General features: G+C 44.9%; 1 long non-coding RNA gene across 1 annotated transcript; it reads right to left on the reverse strand.

Annotated features, from left to right (window-relative positions):
- Positions 1-10,653: 10,653 nt before the first annotated feature.
- Positions 10,654-13,371, reverse strand: LOC146789763 (uncharacterized). The gene is made up of 2 exons (XR_014969862.1): positions 13,121-13,371; positions 10,654-12,347 (listed from the first exon to the last, which is right to left on the reverse strand). It is a non-coding gene; the product is annotated as an uncharacterized LOC146789763 (long non-coding RNA).
- Between the last annotated feature and the right edge of the window lie 4,354 nt (positions 13,372-17,725).

Below are 17,725 nucleotides of genomic sequence, written 5' to 3' on the forward strand. Positions count from 1 at the left end.
ATCACACGTTCTTGATAATATGCCCCACTGAGTCACGATCTCCACATTAGACTCAACAGGATATACTCCACCATTGACCTCAGAGCTAAGTGCCTGGGAAAGACTTTCTTAAAATATCATTGCATGCAAATCACCTATTGATTTACCTGGGAAACATTCACAGAAGTATTGATCCACTGGTTATTGAGCTAAAAGAACACGAGAGTGTCTCTGGTTTATGAGGCCACTGGATTAAATCTGTATCTTTCAAGTAAGTGATTGGGACCGAGGAACTGAAGAATCAACTCCCCCGTTGGAGGTGCTGCCTGAGAAAAGCTACTGGGAGAATGTCATACGCACCTTCAGTACCAATGATGAGTCTTCCAGGCTTAGAGGGAATGAATGGGCTAGGAAGGTGGGTATAATTAAGTTTGGAGACCTATACGAGAATAATAGTCTAAAGAACTTTCTGGATCTGATGAGCAATGATGGACTAGGCAAGAACCAATTCCTGACATACACCACGACAATGAGAAAGACATTCTGTCGTACTTCTTTGACAACCTACCAAATCTAGCCTCCAACAGCAATTTCATAATAAAGGACATTTACTGTAAAGCTGTTCATAAAAAGGTTATAGAGACTGATTAATCAGATTAATTTTGAGTGAGATGAAATATTTGGAACTCAATGATACCGTTTCTATCTATATGTTCGTTTTTTGTACAGCGAGTTAATAAATGCTTGAATATATGCATCTGTGGCTGGTATATGACACCTGTATGGATAAAGACTTGCTCTATTTATCTTAATGATTACTAGTCAAAAAAACGTAAAGTTCTTTACTAACATAACCCCCCTGTTGGAATACTCCTTGGTGCAATCCAGATTATTGATATATATAGAGAAAGATCAACATGTGGATTCAAAGTTAATTTTCATATTCAAATATGTCCAAATACGTCCATGTTGTTCATGCTGTGGGTCAATTAATATCTGAAACATACCAGAGAACACAGATTCAGTTGCTGCGGCTTTTTCCATTCAAATATGAATTTACTCCATTTGCCACATAATCCACAATCTGATTCATAGTTTGCAAGTATTAGTTTGTTTCTGTCTCAAACGGATCACTGGTGTTTAAATCATCGTAGGAGGGTCGCAACACTGCACATTATACGTTACAAAAGTAAATTGGTCACTTTCAGCTCTTGATTGTTCTGTTCAAGCCTATAAAAAATTGCTAGTTTTGCATACATAACGTTTACATTTCCTTAAAATCGCAGAAGGATTAGCAGTTCATACAAAGTAAAACATGATTTACCTAAATCTAATGCTAGCAAAGTGTGGCAGTGTCCCGAAAAAAATGTATTGTTTTACTGGGCTTGCACATTTTCGTTTGTATCACAGGCACTGTTCTCAGGGAACAATTATTTCACAAACTGTTCTCCTAAAAGTGGTTTTTTTAAGAGAACAGTGGAATTTAGTAGGGGCCAATGCATACTATATCTCTTTTTCAGCTCTGAGCTCTTGAGTGCCACCTAGTGAGACCTGTACATAATAAACATAATATGCACCAGGAGCAGGAGATGTAGCCAAACGTCCAGAGCTGCTGATCTTGGAACTGGGGAACCAAGATAGAGTGCTGACTCAACATCCAGTGATTCTGGGCAGATCACTGAAACTCTCCGTGCCTGGAAAAAAATAAGAATCTGACCATTTGTAATGTAATCTGGTGCTTGTGTAACGCCACTGCATAATTTGTGCTGGTGGTTTCCAGTGCTGGCACTGTATTTACTTGTCAACACTGGGATTTATGGCACTCTGTCACAAGGTGGCACTGCTTGTCTGATTAAGAGATGAACACAACAACATATTGTTTATTAATTCAAAACAAATTAAAAAAGAGCAACAGCTGCTGCCCAAGCCATTTTTATAGCTTTGGGGTCCTGGAATAGTCTGAAGTGTCACACTTGTAGGATGTGATGGTTAGTAGTTGTGTTGGTACTGTCATTGGCAGCACTGGCATGGGCAAAGGGTAGTGCAGCTGTGGCAGCCTCCTGAAGAGGGCGCTAGCACTTATTGTTTTACAAATTAAGCACTGTGTAAAGCACTAATGACCTTGGGCTACGTTTGCGCTATATAAAACTGCCAACATTAAAAATAAATTGCACTATACCATATCAAGGGGCGATTTCGTAATTGGAAGAAGTGTTTTTAGCAGACCTACAGTTTGAGCACAGGGTCAATCCAAAAATTAATCCATGTTTTAGTGATGATGCAGCTAATAAGTGAGGCACCCCTGCTGTTTCAACATAGATGTACATAAATTCTTGTTCTTCTATTCTGAGAGGAAGAAAGGCCAGTAGTAATTAAATGGGTCCCTGTACGTACCTACAGGACATAAACATTATTTGCTGATGAGTAACATTTTAATATGATCTGCTTAATGCGTATAGTTTTCTTTCTTAAGACCACTGTGTATTACTTATAGCACTAGGGTTAGGATCCTTTCAGTATCACTGTGTTACAACATCAAAATTGCTAAGTAACAATGTAATTGATAAATTAGCTTCAGTCACATAATATGACGTATAATTTTCCTCCCTTTCTTGAAATTTAGGCGTTTTCTTGCAGCATAGTTGGCTGCATAATTTGGTCTGCCAAAGCCACATAGTTACACAGACCCTCCCTGACACAACTGCATTGTATTGCTAAGAAACCCTGTTACAGAAAGTCTGACACATAACCCAGAAACACCCCTTCACTTTTAACCAGCACTCTCCTCAGGATAAACATATTGTGTCATTTGTGCCACATGCTGCTTTTGAAGATGAGCCTGCCAGAAATCTAGTTGGAAAATTCCACACTCCCTCCCACCTCAAAACATGTTTTAAACATAGTGTTTGCAGCATTCTTTTTAGGTCTGGCCTTATTATAGCTTTCCTTGTATGCTAGTGATGCAGCTCAAAGGGTAACATTTACATATTCTCCCTATGTCACAGATTCGTAATCACAGCAACTCACCCATACACTCATTCATTGGTGGGGCCCATAACACCAACACGCACTCGTCTCATTTGAATCTGTGCATAGGTGAAAAAGCGCTGGACATGTGGGGTACCTTATTGCCTATCAGGATTAATTTTCTTTACATTATATACATTTTATACACGTGCACCTACAGAATCCTGACCTTAACGTCAAGGCACTCCACCACTTGGTCGATGGACCAATTAGTTGGACTGGTTGATGGTGAATTAGAACCAGCTAAATCACAATTAAAGCCTAGGAAACATTTGTTTATTTTCTGTAATCAATTAAAGAACCACAAACTCGTTTCTTATTAAACAATTTTTGTTTATCTAATAATATTTTTTCTCTGCATTAGCCTTTATGCTCTACAGTTCATGATATAAATTTAGTTTATTTTCAAAGAGAAATCGAACATTTGGTAAATAAGTATAGATTTAGGAAGCACATTTAATAAATGCCCATTAGCAACGTCAGCAACTTTCTGAGTAAAAGCAGGGAGTTATCCGCATTCTCTGGTACAATATCCGGGATAAGCTGTCCAACCCACAGCAAGGGTCAAACCAGCAGATGAAAAAATGTTCCCGAACATCAAAGAAACCCAAGGCAAACCATGGAAATCTACACCAGCTCAATGCAGACCCAACGCCATGAAGGATCAGCCCGATGACCACCCCCCTTTGGCGGATTAAGATCTTATATACCTTTTTATTCACTATTACTTCATGCTAACATGCAACAATTTAGGGGTAGAGAAATGTTCTGATTGGACAGTTCGGGGTTATCTGTGAGTTTTTCTAAAGTTTCCCAGGGTAAACTAGTTTTCCATGAGACTTGGCATAGGAAGGCATAATTTGTACAATTTCATTTTTCTCCCAGGCAAAAGTTGCAAATGTAACATTTAGAATGAGAGAAGACATTTCTCTACAGGTTCTGTATTGTCCCTTCAGCCGTTCTCACAGCATCACCAGTTGGCAGTCAAACATGCTCATCCTTGACAGGGAACACGGTGTCACAGATCTGAGGTTATTTGGAGATCTCCATAGCCATCCGATTCTGCGCAGAAACCATCACGCACACATGGTGGCGAGCTTGGATGAGACTCCATTTTTAGGTCTCGGCTAGCGAAGGCTGCGCTTGCGCAGTCTCGCTCGCGAGAGATAATGACTTGGAGAAGAGGGGCTTGAACCTGCCCCTCTTCTCCCCTGTTCTCCATTGGCTGGCCTCTTTAATGCTGGCCAGCCATTGGAGAAGAGGTCCGTCACTCCGAAAAGGCCCCGTCCTTTTCGGATTCGAGGGCGTGTTTTTTTCAACTTTTCTAATTATCTCCTCCAGCCAATGGCAAGAGGAGAGAAAAGCAAAACACGCCCCGAATCCGGAAACGCCGCTGCCTTTCTCCGAGGCATTTCTGCTTCGCCTCGGAGAAAGGCTGCGGCGCTGGGACTGATTTCTTCAAACAGGCATCCCCTCTCCTCGCTGCTTCCGTCCCTGGCCGGTCTCTGCCTCCTGGCCGCCCTCTCCGCCTCGGAGCCCGTCAGCCCGCAGAGGAGCCTGGTGTGGGGACATCGTCATGCCTCAGCGCAAACTCACATTGGCGTACAGAGTTTGGTGAATCCCGGCTGTATTGGTGGTATTGTGAAGGGTGCCACCCTGCCTCCATTTTGTTCATTCGTCCTCCTCTCGCATCTTTTCTGTGACGTGAACTCGAGTCTTCCTCTCAATGCCAGACGTGCCTCCAGAGGCATTTCCAGGCAAAAGCCGAGCAATGGAACTAGAGGCATTGAGTGGAAAACCAGAGAGCGCTATAGCTCTGCCTCTAGGCACAGTGTACACAAGGGCAGCAGACAAAGCCGCGATTCCTTCTCGGGGCCTTATGCAGAGAGAAGCGGAGGCCACGCGGAAAACAAGCCCCCCCCCCCTCCCCCTTCACCCCCTGCAACAGAAAGCAGTGTCGGACAGCGTGGAGCGCAAGATATCATAGACGTCACCATTATAGCGCCTGCATACACCGTTAGTGTCCAGGAAGTGCTGCGATGCGCTGTACAAGTGACCTCTAGCTAGCAGGACCAGCGCCCTGGGTGGGTGGCTCTTTGTTATTTCTAAAGTCGTCCCGCCTGGGTCACAGTTTACACAGATAGCAACTCTCCCTCTACCATAAGACAAAAATAAACAAGTTAACGTCTACTGTGCAAAACACTACACTTGTGAAAGGCCGGCCACTGTTTCCATAAAAAGATTGTAAACTCGTACAATACAGTTCGTCAGCGCCACTAGGTGTTTATGGGAACAGGGTTACAAAGGGTGACTAGCTGACTGAACTTTGGCAGAATGAAGGCGCCCCTGGTACCTACCGCGTGAAAGTCGACGATTTGAAAGCACACGGAAGGCCTTAATGATGAGATCTATGATCTGCAGAGAAAGATTTGACTTATAATGGGCCTCTCATCCTTCCGAGGTCGATAACGCAAGTGATAGTTTCATCTGGTTAATAACGTGCCCACAATCATGTTAGGCTACAACAAAGTCGTGAGTACTGTTAACTCTGCAACCTGAATATTTTACATTCCGTTGTTAAGGATTTTAACAGGTGTTGAGGGCGAATTCGAGTTGCAACAGGAACTAGATACAAAGGGCCCCTTACACCGGAAGACAAAGCGATTGGAGAGCGAAGACGGAACAACAAAGGACAAGTTAGAAACACGCTACATATCTTTTTTTTTTTTGCATATTTATATAGTGCAAACTTGACCCGAAGGTATTGGAGCGCTTTACATGAGCACCATATTTATATTACACATTCAGGCACGGGGAGATTAAGTGATTTGCCCAGTATCACAGGATTTGGACGTGACCTCGAGGCTCGAACTCTGGTTTCCAGCACCAAAGTCGGCAGTTTAGCAGACGGACCGCATCCTCGCCCATTCTTATTCCAATGTCTCCTACGTGTCACACAACAATTGGCATACACAGGGCACACGCAACTGTGGTGCTGTGGAGGCGGCCGGAGACCCCTTCACGGTGGGCATAGGGCGGAGCAACGCTCTCCCCCCCCCTGATGGACAAGGCTGGCACCAAGTCGTGACCCTGATGCACTGTGTGGGTGGGGGCGGGTGTAAGAGTAGGCAGACAAGACATGCCACACGGCCCCTGGGAAGCTGTCGATAATGTCCTTTGAAATCAGAGCTCGGAGGGGGGGGTCATGGGGACGGCACAGCTCCAGCTGCCGATCAGATTTCTATGCAGCCGTGGCAGAGGCAATCCGAGCTCCCGGACAGGCTGAGTGGCCTGACAGGCCTCCCAGCCCCCACTCGCTGCCTCGCCTGCGCATATACCTTCACGCACCTCATCCTCTATTAGAGAATCATTATACATTTTAAAGTTTCCCATTGAAGTTTGTCTGCTTGTACCTCTTTATGTATGTCCAGTGCTTTTTGACAGGGCGGTGGGACCTGCTTTCCCTTATTCATATTTAGTGGACGTGGGTGTGTGCATGAATCTAGCATAAACTCAAGCTGCAAAACTATTGATAGAGGCAGCCCCCCTCCTCCCCCAACCCGCCCCACATGGCCGGTCTAGAATTATGCACTGCACAACCGGATGCCACTGAAGGCTTCACTCGACCGTCCTGCCCATGAATGCAGCAGACTCAGCCCGGGGCTGCATAAATTTTTTGTGTTTAAGGCGGTAACCTCGCTCACTGGCGCCTCTGATAGTTTCATGATTTGGAATTTTCACCCAAAGGCCATTGAAATCAGGTTAGATTACCCTGATTAGTAAATGGAAGCAAAGGTTACATCACCTCGGATGCCTTTGGTTGTCAGGTGAAAGTCCAAGCATTTTACAATGCAATGGTCTCGGCATTGGTAACGTTAGAGCTATTGGCATTGCTCATGACATTATTTTTGTTTATGTTTTTGTTTTTAAAACATTTAAAGAAACGGCATTGTCATGATCAATGCCAATAGCTCTAATTTTAACAATGCCGAGACCGTTGCATTGTAAATGCTTGTGTGTACTGCAGCCTAGTAGGCCCGAATGCCAACTTAAGCAAAAACAGACATAACAGTAATTAAAATATAGAAATGGAGATTCTAATGTTTAAACCCACACTAATCCCAATGTATATTAGTATTTTCCTAGCTGCAGCAAGCAACATTTAAAGCGATAATACTCACCATTTTGTAATCTTAAAAGCACAATCACAAAGCAACATAAATCATGCAATATTTCTATTTCACCACAATCTAAGGTTAATTTGCGTACCATAGTTAATTAATTAATTATTCTGCCATGCAATTAGCATTTTAGTCCCACGTGTATCTCGTGTTTATCAAGGTGCAAAAGTTGGTTAGTAAATTCCACTGCAAACCAATTAGTGCAAGTTAGATTTAGAAGGATTGCGTAATAATTACATGCAATTTAGAGGAGGTATACAAAAATTTGTTTTACCTGCTCCATCACTAGACTATGGATTTTCAAAATAATTCACACATAATGCACATACGTAGAGGGGCTTTTGGTCTGCGAGCATCGTCCATTAGTGTGGTAAATTATCATTCATGTTTTGCTTGCACCCACCACAACATACAGCATGGAGCTAGGGGTCTGACGCTAAACCCATTGGGCCCCCTCCCTTTGCATGACTGCAAAAAGTTTATGTACGTTGTTCACATCTACCTTAAAATCGCTCTTTTCTCTTCAGTGCTGAAACAGGTTCTGAGTATGCTTTTTAGTTTCAGTTTATTAGCTATTTATTTTGCCTGCACTTCGTGTTCCCAGTTAGATGGTGTTTTATTTTCTGTCTCCTTTTCAAAGATATAGTTTTTAGGTGACTTTGTGACATTGTAGCTGCCTGTCATTTCAGTGCTTGGTAAGGTTAAGATATTTTTCCTTGTCTCCTTAAGAAATAATTATAAATCTGTATCATAACTTAAAGGTTTCTGTACAAAATAAATCGTGAAAAGCCTTCATCAGTGATTTGTTTTTAATGGAAGCAAATGGCAGATATTTTTAGGTGGGCACATGTCCTCATTTTTCTCGTTTTGGCACATTCTTGCAATATAAATATACATAAAAAATTTCAACAGATTGATAAGGATATACCAACTGGCTTTGACAATACTGTTCTGGGTTCTTTATTTTTGCGTTCTTAGCATAACATTTCCATCAGTCGAATAGATATTTTGCCCAAAAGGTGCGGTTAGAGACCGTAGACATTGGTGTTGCACATAATTGTAGTGCGTGACAAAAATGCAAAAGCAATACAACACATATTTTCTCATAGATTAGTTTAGTAGCAAAAACGAATACATTTGTATCAAATATAATCGCAAAGCATGACAAAAATGTAAAAGTAGGATCGGAGTGCCCTCTAGTGCTCAAATTAAGACTAGCAATACAGCCTTTCCCTTATACGTTTATGTAGAAACAAGAAGGGCTCAGGAAGCAAGTTCGTAATTAATTTATTGGGAAAAATATTGTATTGTAATTGCATTGCGTTAGACCTGACAACCTTAGGGTGGTCTTCCCTCAACTTTTTGCATGCCTCCATCCATTTTTCTGACCACCTTTTTCTGGCTTTAGAACTCAGTGACCTTTACCACTGATAACCAAATACGGGCTTGTCTCCCCTAAACATGGTGATATTAGTTCATCCCCAATTGTCATATTTAATTTACTTATAAGTCTATGTGCAGTCTTTTTGTGGTGTTTTCATTGTGTTGTTGTATGAAGTGCTTCACAAATACTTTACACATTGCCTCTTAAATGAAGCCTCACTGCTCTGTGGCAAGCTACTAGAGGGTGAGCACAGGATAATTTAGGTTGTGTTGTGATCTACCCTGACTAGGATTGTGGTCCCTGCTTGGATAGGGTGCATACCTCTGCTAACCAGTCCCCAATCTCTAACACATTTATATTGAGGTTAACACCCTGACAAGTCAAAGAAGCGCCTTGTATCAAGTAAGACATACTCAAGAACTCAAGGTTAGTGGTTAATCTAGTGGTTGATGACTATTGTTATTAGTCTTGTGCATTCAAGAAAACCATTCCTTACATTTACTCAATTTTTGTTGGGGTTAACAAGAGTTTGATGTGATTATTAGTGACGCTATGTGAATTTATGCAGACATGGTATTCAAACAAACTATTCAGTAAAAAATATTAAGATGCAGTAATATTGATTTTTTAATATTGTGATTCACAAATATCGTGATGCAGGAATATAGTTGACAAGTGATACCGATGTTAAAAAATATCTATGCTGTTATTATCGTTTACAAAAATATCTATGTTGTCAATATCAATGTTTAAAATATCTATGTTTTTAAAATCATTTGTGAAAATATCATTCTTTATATCATTTTTTAATTCTTTTTATGTATTTTAGTATATATTTTAATCGTATATGCTATAAATTGTTGGTATAAATATAATCAATGTTTTTTTAATATAGTTTGTACATTTTTAGTACTTTTTAAATTTATTGTAATTGTTTATTGTAGTTTTTAGTGTCGTAGCAGATTGTGGGGTTTGTAGGGGTACAGGGCGGGAAGTAATTAAATTATAATTAATTAATAATTCATATTTAATTATTATTAACTAGTTTATTTCCTGCTTTGCTGTTTGCTTTCCCTTTGATCGGGGGGCACTGCTCTTTCCCTTTTCAAAGCCCTGGTGGGACAGAGTCCCAGGGTCTACACACGCCAGCACCACCAGTATTTGATTGGCGTCTACCACCTGGCAGGGGAATACGAATCCCAGAGGCCAATGCTCCATCTGCAGGTGCCGCCAGTGAGGGGGACGCGCTAATTAACATCGCGCATAAAAGCTCTGCTTCTCCCCCACTGCGCGGTATGTCCGCTGGCAGTGCCCGGGCAAAGCCCGGGTCAAGGGCGGGCCCGTCTTTGCCCGTCATTGCCAGGAAGAGGCAGGGCAGGGCCACCCCCATTTGGTCTTTCAAAACTGTGACTAGGTGGCCCTGGAACTGGATATTGGCTGGAACACTTAACAATCGTAGAGTGGATGAACTCCTGTTGCACAATTTCCCCCAATAACTGTGAAGAGCAGAAAGGCGGTGAGATAATTAGTGAAGGAACAAACCCTTCTTAATCTGGCAGTGCCACTCATTTCTCTATAGACAATGTTGGCATTGCAGAGGCACACAAATATCAACACTACTGACAATGACAGCCCGTTCACACTGTATGACCACTCAAGTTCACATATCCAAATGTAGCCATGTGACTAGGAAGACAGGCCTACACAAGATGACCACACATCAACACTGCTGTACACACATCAAGAAAGATCACACTGATATGATGGACCTGGCCACCCCGTAAGTAATCCTGTGGATAGGATTTACCTCTGTTGTGGTATTGCAGCATAACATGACATGTGTACGATTTAGCAAACGTGACCCTAGAATGATTAGGATAACAGTAGATCATCACAAACACCCATCATTGCACCCTCAATCCTCAGAGTCAACAAGAACAAAAGTGCCTGTCACCTCTGGCAAACTCTGAAAAAGTAAAACAAGCAATTGGCAATGTTAAAGTGGCATACAGAGCATGTGTCACATGCAACCATACCCATCCAGAACACATTTCATTTAGCAAGGACACTGACAAAGCAGACAACAGGAGTAACTGTCTTTATTACATAGTACCCAGATAGGCATCAAAATTATAAAACAGCAAAGCCATTGGCCAGTCCATAGTTCAAAGTATGTACATGTGTGTATGAGAACCTGCACAGGGAATGGGCATCCAAAGTGACAAACAGCAAGGCCAGTGGCCAGTCCATAGTTCAAAGTATGTACATGTGTCCATGAGAACCTGCACAGGGAATGGGTAACACCGCACGCTGCCATGGGACTCGCCACATCTCGGGGGATACAAAGGGGCAGTCCAGGCACCGCTGTGGGAGAGATGGGTTTGGGAGGGGGACTTTGCCTCAGGCTTGGCTGTCAGTTGAACTGGGAGGTGGATGATTGTCGGGCAAGTTGGAGGACTGGACCTGGGAGAGAGAGGAGCAGCTGAGTTAGAGAGGCATCAGTGGCTTTGTGAGCCGTAGGGCTGCTTGGACCGGGTGGCATGGTGGCACAGGGAGGCAAAGACATGCTGCCGTGATACACAGTGTGTGATGGAGAATATGGAGGGCTGCCTTTCCTCCTCTTGGAGATTCGATAGGTAATAATTGTCTTGGTAGGTGTGGGAAGTGGGGCGGGCACAACAGCCTCACTCTCCACCAAAGGTGCATCAGGTGCAGGTGGCTCTCCCTGTGGGGATTTGCCTGATCTGGTGTAATGCTTTGGCTGGCCTTGCCTTTTCCCCTCCATCTCCTGTTGACCAGGTGAACCCTCAACATTGCTCTGGGAGTTGAGGTTGTGGGTGAATCTGCCTTAGAGAGCTGTTTGTGCGGACTCTTTGCAGGCACCAGCTTTACAGCAGGCAGGGCAACTGTGTGTTTGTCTTTGGGAGAAGGTTTGGGGACGGGAGTGTCCTTGGATGGGGCTGATTTGGATGCATGTGAGCCTGAGGCCTGCTTCTTGGCCTGATGGCCCGGAGTGTCACCTGAAGGGCTTTTGCCTTTGCGCTCCTGTGTGCCTGTGTTTTGTTTGGGGGATGGTGTCTGTGCTCTGGGCCACTTGGAGTGCTGCTGTTGTGTGCTGCGTGTTGAGTACTTGGAGCCTGAGGGCTGTGGTGTGTGTGGTCACTCTTGTCAGATGTTGCTACCGGCAGGGTGGTTGCCAAAGGGACTGGAGCTGGACTCTGAGCCTGTGACAGCTGAATGGCTGTCGTCACTGTGGAGTACAAAGACTGGACAGTTCTGTGTAGCCCACCCACTTCAGAATAAGTGCCCTCCATGAAGGCAACTACCTGTGCCAACTTCTTGTCATGATCATGGAAGGCATTCAGGAGAGTAGTCTGACCCACACACAGCTGGCGCAAAAGATCCACTGCCTCAACACTGAGGGCAGCAGGGGGACAGGTGCAGGGGCAGTAGTGCCTGGGGGAAGAACACTCTACCCTTCTTACTGCTGCGGGCACGGGCAGCACTAGTGGTAGTAGCCAGGAGGGTGGGCACTGGACGATGTGTGGTGGAAGAAGAGGCAGATTTCCCACTCCCTGTGCTCGCCAATATCGAGGAGTCACCGCTGCAGTCAGATGATGTTGAGGTTGGTGTTTCTGGGCATGATTCTTCCAGGGCACTCCAGTCCCCCTCCGAAGTGCTGGTCACATCAGTGTCAGTGTGCTCATGTGTAGCAGTCGTGCCAGATGCCTCCCCACTGGTGTACGTCTCCTGTCCTTCTGTGCTCTCGGTAGATGCTGCAAAAGACAGAGACGTAGGTTCAGTATAGTGCCATACTCACAAACATCATATGCAAGCAAAGCACAAAACTCAAATATGATACCCCCATGTTGCACACCACCCAGTGCAGTCTGCATGTGCAACTTTAATGCAAAACTAAGAAGATGCATGGAAACATGCATAGTTGGCATTAATGACCCAGGTGATGTTCACACAGCCAAATAGCTGGCACGTGCCTCCTGGTAACCTGACATACTGATTTCTGTAAGCATACGTACGTGCCTGTAGGTGAGACAGATATACATCTCAACATGTTGTCACAGTCACATACAGAGTCACTTTAAGGGGACAACATAGATACTGACTCCAGAATGTCCTTATACTATGGCCATGAGCTAGTGATGTCCACCATGTTGTGCTTTGAAGCACAACGGCCGTTGCACATTGGTGTCAGATGTGTAGTTCTCAGAATTTCCAAGTCAGGCACTGCACACATCGACGAAAGCACACTAAGATGAGGCACTCTGCTGTTCACTTCCCGCTGCTGACTATGACACCCATAATGCAGCAGATGTCACAAGGCCACATCTCATCTTGCAATACCAAGGGCCATTATATTAAACAAATGAGAAAGTCCATGTAGTAAAAAATGCATGACAGCTGCACTCAACACAGAGGCCACTTACAAGCCATTGCATCACACTAGAAACATCACAGAGCTCTGCACTGGCTCAGGGTTGGGATACATGCAGTCACTCACACCCAAAGTCAACCTTCTCAGAATACTCACCCCCAACTTGCTGTTGATGGGCCCTCAAACATCCATCCAGTTCTGGCTGTGTCACTGCCAATATGTGGGCCATTAGTGGTGTCATGCTCCTGTGCGCCAACCTGCCAGTCCGAGGGAGCAGCCCCAGCGTCATCTCTGCCACGTTTTTGCTCAGCTGGCAGATGTCATCCCACCTCTTGTGACAGTGTGTGTGCGGTCTGTTGGAGACACCCAGAGGCCACACCTTGCATGCAATGGCCCTCCATAAGGCCTTACGCTAGCAGACTTTAAGCTGCAGGCATGGGAGACAAGAAGAGGAAGTTTCAGTGTCACTGGGTTATGTACAAACTTATCAGAGCTATACAGATATGTTTAGCTCACTGTGTCATGGAGGTCACATTTAGGGACATGATCTTACATCCTCACACCCTTCTCATAAGGTTTGTCTTGTTCAATCCACAAGCCTAAGATAGAACATTGATGAATAGAGTGGCAGACAACACATGTCTCACTCTGTCCATTTACTGATGTGTCGCGGTCAAATTGGGCAGTATCTGTGCAGTCCAGGGGGACTCCCACTGAGGTTAAACGTGGGCCATCAGAACATTCACATGCATGTACAATATGAGAGGGCAAACAGTGCCTACACATGCGAGTCAGTACACATAATGAAAACAAGGGAAGGAGGATATTTCAGGAGTATATTAACATTATGTGTCATAGGTGCATTTCCACCAAGAGTGTCATCTTCAGGCATTTCAATCTTGTGCATAATGCTTACATATCCATGGTGGCAATATTAAAAATGGACACACATCCTTCAGTACCCTCTGGACGAAACACATTTGTAATGTCGCAAATGAACATGTGAAAAGCTTAAGGACTATGACATCCATTAACACAGGCAATGTTTGTTCTGACTTTCCAAACCAGCAGTGTTACTGTATGGCTGCTCAAACACTGCATGTCCCTCCCATCCGGAAATGCAGCCATGGATCTGTGGGAAATGGGCTAAAAAAAAATACATTGACATGAAGTCAGCATGCTAGGCAGTGTATCACACAAACTTTCCCTCACAGGCACATACTACAGCAGATCAACTTCATGTGTACACTCTTTGCACTCGCCAACTTTCACTCTGAAACACTTACTATTACATCAGGAGCACCATATAGCCTCCCATACTGTGAAAGCACCTCGTCCACCAGAACTCCAGCTCCTCTGTGGTGAAGGGATGGGCCCTGATGTTCTCAGTTCTCGCCATCATTGGGTCCAGGAGACAGGTACAGCAGCAGTTGGGGAGGAAGAATGGCAGGCAGCAGTGTCTGTATGCAGTGGAAATGTGTGGCACTCTCCCAGACATATATAGCCGCCTGTGGTTGTTTCAGTGGTACTCTGATGCTGCAATTGGTGTTCCAGATCTGCTTTTTTCAAATGTAACCAATGACCGGCCATGCGGTAGCGGAGCACGCCTATCGCGATTTTCAAAATTGTATTAAACTACAGCGATTCCGGTTTCCATTTGCTGAATGGACATGGGTATTGGTGGTGAAACACCGCGGGGCCCAGGCGGTCGGTACCGCAATCGTGCGTCTTTCAATTGTTACCAGTGACCGGCCCCGCGGTAGCTGAGCACGTCTACCCCGATTTTCAAAATTGTAGTACACTACCGCGATTGCGGTACCCATTGGCTGAATGGGTATGGGCATTGGCAGTGACTCACCGCGGGGCCCAGGCGGTCACTACCGCGAACTGGCATCTTTACATTGGTGCCAATGGCCGTGATTGCTGTGGTGTTGCACACCTACCACGATTTTCAAATTTGCATTTCACTACCGCAATTACGGTTCCAATTGGCTGAATGGGCATTGGCGGTGACAAATCGCAGGGCCCAGGCGGTTGCTACCGCAAATTGGCATCTTCACAATGGTGCCAATGGCCGTGATTGCGGTGGCGGTGCACGCCTACCGCAATTTTTTAAATTTGTATTTCACTACCACGATTGTGGTTCCCATTGGCTGCATGGGCATTGGCGGTGACACACCGCGGACCCAGGCTGTCGCTACCATGAAGTGGCATCTTTACATTGGTCCCAATGGCCGTGATTGCGGTGGCGGTGCACGCTTACAGCACATATGGACACATCATGATGTGGCAATGGCCAGTTCTCAGCATTGAACAGTAGACACATACTATGAATCATGCCACCAGATAGTGTCATTCAATGCTAGTGTGACATTTAACTCACTGATGACTACACATGCCATGTCAGGGCACAGGATTACATGCAATGGCATGTACTCCCTCACACATCAGTTATGATGTTGTTGTGCATGTACACAGATCTGTTGTGTGATGGACTCTCAAATATGTATACATGTCAATGTGTGAGATGGCTAAGCAACCCACAGTAATGATGGACTGACTACATAATGTACATATTTCACTGTGTAGATTGCTGGACTGATGTTTATACTAGATCTTTATGCACACACTGTGCTCATTGTGTTGGTAATGTGTGCCCTGTCTGACTCACGCAAGAAGGTGTGGCAGGTACAGCAGCCACGTAGAGGCCAGCAGTGTTGCTGTTTCAGACATGTGCTGTGTCAACTACTCTCAGGGCTGGTGACACAAGATGTTGGAATGTACCTTTTGGCATTCACATAGTCTGAATCTGTTCTGGGGGTACTCCCTATGTTAATACTGGACACGTGTACAACTACTTTAGATCATGGTGTCTCTACATGTGACTTGTGCTGTAAGCTGTAGTTTTAGGCCAGTCATTGTTGGCGCTGTGTCAGTCAAAACGTAAGATGTTGGACACATCTCACTGGGGAATTGAATTGACATGTGTCACTTTTCATCTCACCTAGGAGGCGAGCAAATGTGCCTCGTCCATTCACATTGCTTGCGTACATGGAGGATGAGGACATCATATGGAAATTCCGTTTGGATCGACCTAACCTTCAGGCCTATGTGCTCAGTTGGAGCCCCATATGAGGCCTCGCAGAACCTATCCAACTGCTTTGACATCAACATGTAAGGTGATGGCGGCCCTGCATTTCTTAGCAACTGGTTCGTTCCAGTACACGGTGGCCATCGCAGGTGGGATGTCTCCACCAATGTTCAGCATGTTGCTATGTGATGTCCTGTCCGCAATGATGACCTACAAGGACAGCTACATCCATTTTCCCAGGAGACATGAATTGGCAGCTGTGAAGGGTGATTTTTATGTCCTCGGCCACATCTCTAATGTTGTTGGTGCCATTGACTGCACACATGTTGGCCTGGTTCCACCACAGGCACATGAGCACATCTACAGGAACAGGAAGTATTTCCATTCCATTAATTTGCAAGTGATATGCCAAGTGGATATGATAATCTCCCATGTCTGTGTCTAATTTCCGGGATCAGCCCATGATTTGTGCATACTGCGTAACAGCATCGTATCACAGCTGATGGTAAATCTGCAACCAGACCGTGCGTGGATTGTGGGTGAGTACGCAGAGTCAAGTAGCGTGCTGTATGTGTGACATACTGTCGTCTGCCACAGTTATATTACAAAATTGGTCTGTGTATCTCACACCTACGTGACTCTGCATATCCCAACCAGCCTTGGTTGCTGAGCCCACTGAGGAATCCCAGGACCCCGGGTGAAGTCTGCTACAATGAGGCCCATGAGAGGACACGTCGTGTGGTGGAGCGTACTTTTGGGATTCTGAAGTCTCTATTTCGGTGCCTGGACAGGACTGGAGGGGCACTGATGTACTCTCCCCAAAAGGTGTGTCAGATCGTAGTTGCATGCTGCATGCTCCACAACCTGGCCTTGCGCAAAGAGATACCCCTGATCCTGGACAATGATGAGCAGCAGATGCCCCCACCTGCAAACCCACACATGTCCAGTGAGGAGGATAGTGGAGAGGAGAGGAGGACGGTGTCCAACAGCTCATCAACCGCTACTTCCCTTGAGTGTGAGTGACATTGTACAACAGTGCCATTGTCTGCTGTCTTTGATGGTAGTGAAAAGGCCTAGGGGACCTTTTTAACTGCTGCCTGTTGTTGGCTCTGTGCTGATGACTGAAGTTTGTGGCACAGTGTAGTCATGACCAGCCAAATGACGTCTATGTTGGTGTTGTTTCTCATTGTAATGTGTGCTGGGTTGTGTAGCTTGATGACTAGTGTTGTGTACTGGCTGTGATGGCATCACCTGACAAGTAAATGTCGTTCTCTTGTGTCTTTCTAGGCCCCTTCACCCTCTCAATGCCTCGTCACAATCAGAGCTTCTGGTACATTGGAATCAGAGTCAACATTGTACATCCTGTGACAAACATGGAGCTGACAGAAAGACATAGGTGTGTAAGGAGAGTTTATTTACAAAGAGTGTTTGTGACAGACAAGTGATGTTTGAGAAATGGTGGTAGGTGAATTAATGAGTTGTCAGTGATGGTAAACAAGACAATAGAGTAGTCACCACATAGATGAGGTGACACAGTCCAACAGACACCTGCCATCAACATGGCCATGTGGGTAAGGATAGTCCACAAAGTCAATGTCAAGGTGAAGAGAGGTGCCATCATGCCTGGCTCTTTGACCTGCGTTTGGCTGGTGCTTTGCCACGTGATCCTC

This window comes from Triturus cristatus, chromosome 10, assembly GCF_964204655.1.
Source record: "Triturus cristatus chromosome 10, aTriCri1.1, whole genome shotgun sequence".
NCBI classification, from domain to species: Eukaryota; Metazoa; Chordata; class Amphibia; order Caudata; family Salamandridae; genus Triturus; species Triturus cristatus.